Genomic DNA, 12,576 nt, shown 5'->3' on the forward strand with positions numbered 1-12,576 from the left:
TCTGCGTGATTATAGTACATGGAATTACAAGAGTTAAGCCTATTCCTAATATTAAGCACTAAACATTTGCCTTGCTGAAGGTCAGGTGTAACTCAACATTATAAAACCAAACTGTTATTATTTTTATTTTGTTTCAGTGTAATAGTTTTATTGATATTTTAAAAATAATATTAAGTATCTTATTTCGAAACATAACTTTGGCCATCTGGTGTTCAGTGGCTATGCTCAAGAGGGAGAGCAGGGGATGTTGGGCAACTCAATATTAAGTGAGCAAATAGACCCTGGTGGTGATCATTTAGTAAACAATACCCCACTTGCCGCTGCTCCGCTCTATGAACCCACTTAGGGTTGGCTGAAATAGAATATAGGCTGCAGTGGTATTAAATACTTAGGCCAAGATTTGCATCCAGTCCGCATTCCTTTTTTTAACATACTCCAGGGACAAACTCTTGTTTGGAATTTAAAAACTAATGCAAATGGTGATATGCATTGGTTTGTAACAAGGAACACAATGGAGTGTAATGAACTGCCTTGAGTTACTTTGCATCAGAGAAGCGTTCCAAGGGTTGTGCATGGTTGTTCCCATGCATCCATCCTTGGATTATGATGCAAATCCAACATGGATTGATACCAAAATCCTTTGCTTACCTGAGGATGGCGTAACACAAAATATATTTTTTCTTAGAGACACATTCTCTTTGCATGTGTCCTGCATTCTACAGCACACAGATGTAAAAGAAATATCTGTAAAGCATTGTTTTTGTGCCAGAAAGGCCCCCTTCTTGAAGAGACCAGATGTCAGAAATTGGTTTTCTGGTTGACAGAGGTATGCGCCCTGATCAAGCAGGAACCACAATCCTAGTCAGAGTAAGTCACAAACACACCCTAGGTTAACCTGTGTTCACCCTCTGGTAGCTTGGTACAGTACAGTCAAGCTTAACTTAGGAGGCAGGCAATGTGTAAAGTATTTGTGCAACATTTCAAACAGTAAAGCAGTGAAAACACCACACAAAAAGGTACTGCACCTGGTTAGAAAACAGAGATCATTTAATAAATAAAACAAGACCAAAACGACAAAAATCCAATAACTAGAACTTGAGTTATGACATTTTTAAAAATAAACTATAGAAAAGTGCCTAGAAGCAAGAAGCATCAATCGGGGATATCTGGTCACCCCAGACTGGAACAAAGTCAGGAGTTCTGGCGGACTTCGATGAAGCACTGGCTGGATACTAGTACCCACTTAGGCCTGCTGAACAACAGTACCTTGATCTTGGTTGTGTCAACGTCAAGGAAGATGCAGGGTGCAGCCGAGGCGATGTGTTGGTTGCAATCCTGCAGCAAAAAGAGATGTGTCAGTTTTCTCCACTCAAAGTCAGCCATGTTTCGGTTCCAAGAGCGATGTGGTGGTCCAAATGTGATGTGTTGGTTCTGCTCCTGTAGCAGGGGATGCATCAATTCTGAGAGCAATACACTGGTTCCAAATCGATGCACCGGGCCCGCTCCACGCGGCGGTGAGGATGCACTGCTTCCGATTCATGCAAAGGCAAAGATGTGCCAGTTCTGATCCCCTCAATGGTGAAGATGCAGGAATGTGAAACTGAGCCAGCAGGTGACGGTGCTGGGCAGCGCAATCTGCTGCGTGGCACATGATACTCGATCTCAATCCGAACAGCCTAAAGAACCACTGGTGCAAGGGAAGCAAGTTCAACAAGGTCAGCGGTACTGAGGTGCATATGATCATGGATCTTACTCTTGTTCCAGTGACAGTGTCCCCTTTGTAAATTGCAGAAGGGAAAAGCTAACAGAGTGCTTTCTGTACTGTACACATCGAGCATTGCCCAGTAATCAGTGATTGCATTTTGCATCATCCATATACCTTTAATCACCTAATCACCGCCTCTTAAGCAGTTCTAGTGTTTTCGTTATTGTTCATTATTGCAGCATGTGAGAGACTTGAATTTCTTCATTTGTTTATAAGGCTTCACTTCCGCTTAACCCCCGACTGGTGTGGTATTCCCTCCCTGGCGCATTTATCCTGCTGCAGCGACGGGAGGCTTGTGTAAGTCCTAGGCCTGAGCGAGGATCACTGTGCGCTTATTTTACTGTGTTTCTGTACTGAGCTTAGCCTGATTCTAGGCATTTGAAGTCGGGTGATAGTGATACTAGGATGGTAATTCTGCCTGACAGCAGAACTCTGCAAAATCACACAGAGTTTTTAGGTGACTCTGCGTAATTTCGCATGGTGGAACTCCGCAAGTTCTGCCCACCACTGATAATTATTATAAATGCTCTTCAATCACTGTAACGCAGACTATATTGAGTGGCAGTACTGTACAAGTAATTCCAACCTCCCAACATTAAGGCAAAATACACTTTTGAAATATTCAGTTGTCTTATAATGCCGGAATAGGATAAGGTTTGACTATTAGATAGGCATGATTATGTTGTGTGTTGCACATAACATTAGGCCTCACTGTGTACACAAAGGAATGCTCAACCACAAATAATAAATGATTTTATCACCAAGTAAATACAACCCCAGCCAGTAAATAGCCCAATTTGGAGTATTTTTCTTAACCAGGTACGTACAATAGGTTTTGAACACATGTCAGTATCGAGGTCAAAGGTATAGGATCACCACCATCCTCTTTGATCATTATTGACAGGGGACTGTGGTATTGTTATCTCCTGTGCTGGCAGGTTGCTAAGGGGATGCTTCAAGGCAGTGCTTAGTTTGTAAATAAAAACGTGCTGGCTGCTGCTATTAAATGTGCGAGCACAGAATACTGAGACAGCATAATCCTGAAGCTATCTTGGACCTTGTTAATCTATTTACAGTCACTCCCTGCCTTGTCACCTCACTTTTGTAGCTTTCTACTTTCTTCCATTGTGATGCTTTTTCATTTTTCTCTTTCTCCATCTTTCCCATATGTGTCTTTTGCTCAAAGTAAATGCTTGAGGGAGAAAGAAAAGTGCTGGCCTTCAAAGATAAGTGCTGGTGCCCCGTACTGGAAACCACTGGCTCAAATTAAGCACTTCTTCAGGGAGCACCAGGTGCTCTGAGTATATCCTTCACTGCTCACTTACGTAATTGGCAGAACATTGCTATCTGGTTTATATTTTTCTAATATCAAAGAAAGAGGACAATTGTACAATACACTTCAGTACTTGTTTGCTGCATTGTTTGGGTGTGGAAGGATTGAGACATTGAAGCCATTTGTCAGATGTGGACATCATTAAGGGTGGAGAAGGAAGAGCAGCTATGTGCACAAGCACTTTGGCGAAACTGGAAAAACATTTCTGACAGTAATCTATTTTTTTTATTTTTTATTGAGCAGAATACATAAGAAGGAAAGCAAAAACATCTCCTGTAAAAATTCGACTGTTACCAGTAAAACAAAGAGCGCCATTGAAAAACATAATCACACATTATCAGGATTGCAGTAATAATACCTTCTCAATAAGTGATAAACAGTAGCAGCAATAGATAACATTAAAGTAAACAAGTGCAAAAATTGCTTTGCAAAGCACGATTTGCATCTTGAATTGCGCAAGTAAGTGCTAAATAAAGTGCAATTCATAGTTCAGATATCTTGTGGAAGAAATATCAATTCAAACAAGCATTTGTGATGTAATAGGTCTCGCATTAGCAAGAGTTAGAGTTGTTGACGTTGTGAATGATAATGACAACCTCGCATTTGGGACTTTATAAATATTTAGCCATGCAGCACATTAAACCTTTATCAGAAATAAACTCTGTATGTGCATTCCTTCATACACTTGGCATTAGACTGTAATGGTCTGAACAGCCCCTACAGAGCACCAGAGTAAAAATAGCATTTGTAAGAAACACGATCATGTAACCTTATATGCAGCCCCTAGAGGGTGTAATCACATAAAAAAGAATAATAAAGAACATTGCAGTGTAACCATGTAATCAGCCCCTTGAGGGCATAGTGTATTACACATTTTCAGGCCTAGCAGGCCTTTTAAATATCATTTAACTGTGGAGTCAGTGGCACAAGACTGCAGTGCCACAGGTCGTTACTAGATGCCCCTGTAGATTCAACAACAGAAGTTGCAGTACCACTGGCTGTAGCTAGATGTCCCAGTAGAGTCAACAGTAGAAGGTGTAGTACCACTGGACATGGCTTCCTTGTGGATCCAAAAGCACTCAGACAACAGTGTCACAGAGCACTGCTAGAACTTCTTCCAATGTCAAAAGCTAATAATGTCCCCCAAACGTGTTTATGCATACATTAAACCTTTATCAGAAATAAACTCTGTTTGTACATAAGCAGAAGGTGCACTACCACTGGTCATGGCTAGATGACCCAGTAAAGACTACTGAGTTAGTAGTGCCTTGGGGCAATTATCATGCTTCAGTCCTTGGAGTGCATAATGCATTACACATTTGCAGGCCAAACAAGGCTGTCAGAATATTACAAACAAGGCCCTTAGAACACAAACTCCTGTCAGCTGTAAAAACAAAGTTGCAGCTATAAGAGAATTTAAATATGCATTGAATGGTGGACGAGTTTATGATTTTTGAGCCCCCACTAACCTAGTGAGACCTGCATGAGGGTCTGGATAGAAAGAGCATATAGTTCTAAATGTTTTAGTGGTGGTCCCATTGCCCTAGCACCACCACAGGCTGAGTTATGGGCAAAAATGTGTTGTAAAAGGAATGTCTTCTAAGCATTATGGAGTAAGTTTCCCCGACTACAGTGAAAATTGCAAGATCGGCTCTCCCGCTGTGCAGGGAAAGCCGCTGTTGAGGATTCATTCCTGGGTCGATTTCATGCTATGTAAAGCCATAAAAAAGTACAAAACACATGCACGACACAGCTACTTGTAATCACTGATTATGTAAACGAAGGACCAAGTGTAGGGCAAAAGTGGAAAACGTACTGTGCGCGTCAACACAAGTGCTTACTGGCAAACAGGAGAGGCACAAAACAAAGAAAAATAGTCCCTCCAAGCTACAGAAAAACATTCAAGGTGTAATTAAACTGTAATGGCCGGTGCTCTTCAGCCAAGTACAGAAAGTGACGTTTCAGCTGCCAAACCAGCTAGGAGTTAGCAAAACAAGACCGACACTGCCTTCAACGGATGGTAAGCAGCAGGCACCAGCAGACGGGAGCAAAGTCCTATTCTCCATCCAACAGGTGCTACAGACAGCACATGCCCACTGTCTAGGCTCAACCTAAAAATGGTCTATAAACCAGCTATAGAAATTGAAGACTTGATAAAAAATTACAATAGCCAAAGCGATGATACTAGACCTGACATTTGAAAATGATTCTCATTTCCCAGTATTACATTGTTAATTGGTGATAATACAATTTGCAACAGAGAGAAGGTTATAAAGCATTCAAGAAGTGCATGAGTGCTAACAAAGTGCCAGATAATGCCTTTAAATGTTAGATCCAAAAAAAGGATCTAGAACCTAAAGCGCCAATCGTGTATCGTAAAAAACTTAAAATTGACCAAATGCAAAAAGTGCTATGGAAAGCGTGATTTCCATTTTGAAATGCTCAAATGCATTGCTAAATAAAGTGCAAATCATAATTCAGGAATCAAAAGCGATCATTGAAAACACTGTGGAAGAAATATCACTTGAAAAATTATCTATAAACCAGCTAGAGAAACTGAAGACCTGATAAAAAAGATTACAATGGCCAGAGCGATGATTCTAGGCCTGATCTGGAAAACAATTCTTATTGTCCAGTATTACATCATTCATTGAGTGATGATAATCCAATCAGAAACAGAGAGAACCTTATTAAACTTCCAAAAAGTGCATTAGTGCTAGAAAGTGCTATATCACTTCTTTAAATAATACATTCAGAAAAAAGGATCTAGAACCTAAAGGTCTGATCATACTAGAAAAAAGACCCATATGAAAGAATGCACATACTTAACTCAGAGTAATGATTAAAACCCCAGTCTCTCAAACATAAATCAGAAATGCATGTTGCATAAACCTCTGAAGGGCCCTTAACCGTTCACATATGCCTCTTCGAAAGCTGGAGTTCTGATCATCCTATCAAACCATTGATGGTACGATGGGGCCGTGGCTGTCTTCCGGCACTGCACAATCAGCGAACAAGCTATCGCAATAGCTATCTAAATTAAATACTTTTGATGTTTACTCCAGTTGCACACGTCTTGCAATGAGCCAAACAGTACCAGCATTGGTGATGGGGAAATCATAGTTTGTGTACTTTGACAAATTTCATGGAAAACCTTTATCCAAAATTTCTGTAACCTGGGACTAGCAAAATAAATATGTACCTAATCGCCTCTCTCGGTTGCATTATACCTAAAACATCGGTCGGAGTGAGATGGAAACATCTTGTGCAACCTGTGTGGTGTGTAATATGCTAGCTATGCTAGCTTGATAAAAACACCATTCTTTTGAAATTTGTGCCTCCTAATGATCTAGGTCCTAACTCACTTAGGTGCAGCCACTCTTAACTATTAAACATGCACTTGGTTTCATGAGAAACTTTTCGCAACAGCTCTGGTAGTAGTGCCTGATTGTCATGCTGCCATAACAGATGATATACCACTCCCAAGAGCTTGGTTTCATTTATGCGAAAGGCTAGCAAGCGTCTTCCTTCATTATCAAATAATTTTATGAAAGATAATAATTTGATTAAAACCAAGAAATAATGACAAGTTCCGACTGCCAATTGCTGGGTTCTTTAACCCCATAGAATCATTTTGAGCCGTTCTAAAAAAATAAAAAAAACATTTGAACCCTAATCCTTTCCATGCCCGTAGGGTTCCTTTAGGTAATGCCAACCCCCATGTCTCACAGTCTTGTAGTGGGTTATAGACATGGCATACAGGGACACCCCAGGACTTGAAAAAAAAATGGATATGTGATGTTAAAGCATTTAGGCCCTCATTATGACATCGACGGTAAATCCCACTTACCGCCATGCTGACTGCCGCCAACATACCTCCACTGTTGCAGATATCCGTTCACCATATTATGGCACACACACACACCAATCCATCACTACACAGCCACACACACAACTCCGCCACACCAAAGGTCAGTGATAAACTGGCGGTATCAAAACCCACACCGTTACGCTAACAGAACTACGCCTATCACATTATGACCCACGAATCACCACGGCGTACATTTAACCGCGGTAAACCATTGGCGGTACATACTAAAATACACACACTCAAACAAAACAACACCACATTGGACAATTTTAATTACACACACGTGACACACATACACACACCACACCCACACCACTATAAAACACACACCCACATTAACCACAACCCTTTAAGAATACAAATAATTGGTACCAGAGAGAGACAGCAAGACCACTCACACAACCAGAGCCACATACCACCATCACCTATACACCACCCATGCACCTCACAACACACACCCCAACACATCACCCTACACCCTTTCACCCACACTACTCACACAACCCCCATGGCACCAAAATGACACCCCAGATTCTCTGAGGAGGATCTAAGGGTCATGGTGCAGGAAATCATCCAGATAGAGCCACAGCTATTTGGAGCACAGGTGCAGCAAATATCCATTGCTAGGAAGATGGAGCTATGGCGGATGACCGTAGACAGGGTCAATGCCATGGGACAGTATCCCAGAACAAGGGATGGCATCAGGAAGAGGTGGAACAACCTATGTGGGAAGGTGTGTTCCATTACAGCAAGACACCAACTGGCTGTACAGAGGACAGGCGGTGGACCACCACCTCCTCCCCAACAACTAACAACATGGGAGGAGCAAGTCTTGGCAATCATGCATCCTGGGGGCCTGGCAGGAGTAGCAGGAGGACTGGACTCTGGTAAGTCAACTCTATACTACTATCACCCCCATACCTGCATGCCATCACATACCCCCACCCTCACTCCCATAACTCCACCACTACCCACACACCCCACCATCACATCTCACTCATCTCTATGCAAAGCCCTGTATGCACCACCAATGCATGGACACAACTCACAGACCTGCATGGACACCTATCACTAAAGCATGCACACTAGAGAGAACGAATCATCCCACCGTACACTAACATACACAAGTGAAAGCTGCTAGGCCAAAAACAACCAGAGAGGGCAACCCATCCATGCACAACATGTCACATCCAGAAACAATAACACTGCATTTACATCCTCACAGGTATCCCAGCTAATGTCACTGGAGAAGAGGTACCAGCTGCATCCAGTCCACCCACAAAAGAGGCCCACAGTGATGATAGTGACTCTGGTCGCCTGGATCTGGATGTCCAACCTGGCCCATCAGGGACCTCCGGACAGTCGGTCACCCAGCCACAATCACACACCACCACAGAGCCTCCCCCCTTAGGAAACACCACCACAGCACCCACCCAACATGCCCATACCTCTGTCCCCAGGACACGTCAAGCAGCAGTGTGTCCACCACTACAGGGACCCCAGGGCACACAAACCAAAGACAATCAGGGGCCTGGGGTCAGTGGGCACACGGTTCAGGGGACAGAGAAACAAGACAACAGGGAAGCTGGGAGGACTGCTGTGCACCAGGGAGAGGAGAGGCCCAGGGAAACGACTCTCCAGGAGGCACTCACCGAGATCCTGTGGCCACATCCTGGACGTGCAGGAGAACAGGCAGCTGCAGGAGGGACAGTACCAGGGGATCAGGGAGGACTTGAAGGCCATTGTTACCACCCTTGTCACCATTGCAGGGGTGCTGGCACAAATGGCCAACACTATGAGAGAGGCAGTATCCCACCAGTGGGCCCCTGCCACTAGCCAGACTACTGAACAGCACTCCACCTCCGCCCCTGCTAGTGGACAGGAGGCCCCGCAACAGGACCAACAGGCCACCAGAACCCCTCCCCCTGCAGAATGAGAACCACCCTGCAAATGTTCCCTTTGATCCAGGCAGAAGCCAGAGATTATTGCCAAGCCCCCACCAGGAAATAAGACTCTCCGGATTGTCACCCTTGTGTCCCACTCTGTCACCCTGTCCACCTTGAACTGCCATTGCTCCCCTTCCTATGTCCCCATGGACAATGCACCTGTGCTACAAATAGACTGGAACTATACCCTGGACTTTCCTCCATCATCACCCCAGCCCATTGCACTACCCCCTTTTCTTCATAGCACTGCAATAAACACAATTTGAAAACATACAAGTATTGAGTATGTCAAAAGATTGAAGTATGTATTTGTTTAACAGGGTTTAAACATTGCAATTCAACTGTACAGTAATGTTAGCATAGGATAGACCTGTAGTTGGCTGCAGTGACAATACCAGGAGTGATAGTGGGGCACCAACATCTGCAAAAAGAATTGTCAAAGGGTACAGTGAGTGGGCATAGAAGTGGGCAATCACAGCCTGCCAGTGACAATGTGAAACAAAAAACTGACAATGAAATGTGAAGTAACACTGTCTTACCTGTGTGTCATTGGAAGTATTGTCTAATCACTGCAGATATGTTGTCCTCATCCTCATCCTCTGCCTCCTCATCTTCACTGTACACAGGGTCCACTGCTGCCACATGGCCATCTTCATCCTCCTCCTCCTGCAGAAAAGGCACATGGTGTCTCAAGGCACGGTTATGCAACATGCAGCATGCCACAATTATCTGGCAGACCTTCTTGGGTGAGTAGCACAGGGATCCACCAGTCAGATGGAGGCTCCAGAACCTAGCCTTCAGGAGGCCAAAGATATGTTCAATAATCCTTCTTTTTCGCCCATGTGCCTCATTGTAACGTTCCTCAGCCCTTGTCCTGAGATTCCTCACAGGGGTCAGTAGCCATGATAGGTTGGGGTAACCTGAGTCACCTGCAAATATCGAGGGACAACTGTTAGCCACACACTATCCCTTATGGCCCACACCATACCCATATACCAACATCCGCTGGGTCGGAACCAGGGCTCACCTATTAGCCATACACGGTGCCTCTGTAGTTGGGCCATCACATTTGGGAGGCTGCTATTCCTCAGGATAAAGGCATCATGCACGGACACAGGATACTTCGCATTGACGTGGGAGATGTACTGGTCCTCCAAACACACCGTCTGCACATTCATCAAGTGAATTTGTTTGATTTCTGAAGACCTGCACATTTTGCTGGGGGGGGGTGCAAATGCAATAAATGTTCCATCAGTCGCCCCAATTATGTTGGGGATACGTCCCATTGCATAGAAGTCAGCCTTCACTGTGGGCAAATCCTCCACCTGGGGGAAAACAATGTAGCTGCACATATGTTTAATCAGGGCACCCAACACTCTTGTCAGCACTATTGAGGACATTGGCTGCGACATTCCTGCTGCCAAGCCCACTGTCACTTGGAAAGAACCAGTTGCCGAGAAATGGAGCACAGATAGGACTTGTACAACAGGGAAGATGCCAGTGGAGTGACATATTGAAGATATCAAGTCAGGCTACAATTGTGCACACAGCTCTGTGATAGTAGCCCTGTCAAGTCTGTAGGTGAGTATAATGTGCCTGCCCTCCATTGTTGGCAAGTTCACCAGGGGTCTGTACACAGGGGGATGTCTCCATCTGCTATTCATCCGCAGCGGTTGCAATCTATGGGGCAAAAGAGTGAGGTGCCGGTCATAAAATGTACATTGTAGCCACTACAGTTCAATGCAGGATTTGATTTTTAAATGTATTACTGGCATATGTCCTGTATGTACAATTGTGATCTGTGACGAAGTTATGTTCCATGCACTGCCCCCCCCTCCTGAATGGCGTCCTCCTGCCCTTTATGGAGGGACAGGTGGAAGTGATGTAATTCCGCTGACGTTGTGCGGCGTTGCAGGAGGCGGTGGGAACTGCTGTGCAACTCCTCATTGGTTATAATTGGGCTCTCTGGGTTACAGTGGCCAATGATGATGTACGCCGGCGGTGACGGTATGCACTGCCGCAGAAGTCACTGCCATTTTCTATCTGTTCACTCACTGCTACCTGACCTTCAACAGGAGAGGATCTACACTGCATGTGCTGCTGTGACATATGTCTGGAACCTACCATGGCGCGTGTGGGGAAAAGGCCCCTGCCTTCACCTCGGCGGAGTTGGGAGACTAGTGGATGGGGTCCTACCCCAGTACAGACTGCTGTATGGGTCTCCAGACCAACAGGTGAGTACACTGTGAGCACGATGCATGGGTCATGAATGCATGGAGTGCTGTGTGAAGGCCTCGTGTAGGGGGGATTGGTGGATGGGCCCTGGGCAGCATGCAGCATGTATGCTGGGCCATGTCTGTGCGAAAGGGAATGGGAAGGTCTATGGTGGGCCATGAGTGTAACAGGTCTAACTAATACCTTTCCTTGTGTATGTTTCCTCTGCAGGTCAGCGCCCATCAAAAGAAGGGTATTTGGCTTGCCATTGCCAAGGACGTTCAGACCCTGGGAGTCTATGGCAGGCAGAGCACCCACTGTCGGAAACAGGACTTGGGATGCTAGGCACTTGGGATGCTAGGCACGGAAGACGGCTGTGGATGGCCTCCCAAAGAGGAAGGGGTGCCTGTCGAACCCTGACCAACCTGATGGCCCACATTCTGGCTGTGGCCTATCCAGAGCTCGATGGGCACTTGAGGGCATCACAGCAGCCACAAGGGGGTGAGTACAGTGCCCATCATTACAACTTATACCTGATGGGGTGGTATCTGGGTGGGGGGTGTGTGTCAGTGAGTGCCCCTAGAAAAGGCCTGAAATAGCATAGTAGGTCTCATGTTGGCCAGGATTCTGATGGGAAATTCCTCCAACCTAGCTAGTAGGCATCCACTACAGGGCAGGGCTGTGTGGGTCCCAGGTATGCTGTAGTTGGCGGTGTGTGTCCCTCCCCATGCCCTGGTGACTAGCATTGTTACTGGTAGTGCATTGCAAAGTGCATGGGGCTGTTCCCTGTGTATGAGGATGGTATGTACGCCAACGGTGGTGTTGGTGCAGCCATTGACCAAGTGTATCCTTTGTCTCCCCCCCTTTTTTTTGTCACCCTGTCCTTATGTGCATTAGCATCATCTGGCGAAGGAGCAGAGGCACCGGCGACGGAGGGAGCTGCATCCCACCGGACCCAGGAGGCACAGTCCACCGACGCTGAGGGTACCAGTGGGACGGAGGGCGAGTGGAGCACCATGGCGGAGACTGGTGGGGACAGTTCGGACACGGATACCTCCTCTGATGGAAGCTCCCTGGTGGTGGCAGACACCTCTGTGCCCACACCAGCTACAGGTACAGCCGCCACCCCGTACAAGCACTGCCCTCTCTGCAGCCCCTCAGCGAGTTGCCCGTGCCTGCTCACCCAGGAGGGTGGGCATCTCCTTTGCCCCAGGCACATCAGGCCCTGCCCCAGTGAGCCCTGCTGCCCTGAGGCAGGAAGCTATTGACCTCCTGAGATCCATCTCTGTTGGGCAGTCAACCATTGTGAATGCCATCCAGGGGCTGGCAGCCCAAATACAACTGACCAATGAATTTCTGGAGGGCATTCACACTGGCTTTGCAGCCCAAGGGAGATTAATCCAGGCTCTGGCCTCCTTTCTGATGGCAGCCATTGTCTCTGTTTTCA

The sequence above is a fragment of the Pleurodeles waltl genome, chromosome 4_2, assembly GCF_031143425.1.
Source record: "Pleurodeles waltl isolate 20211129_DDA chromosome 4_2, aPleWal1.hap1.20221129, whole genome shotgun sequence".
NCBI lineage: Eukaryota > Metazoa > Chordata > Amphibia > Caudata > Salamandridae > Pleurodeles > Pleurodeles waltl.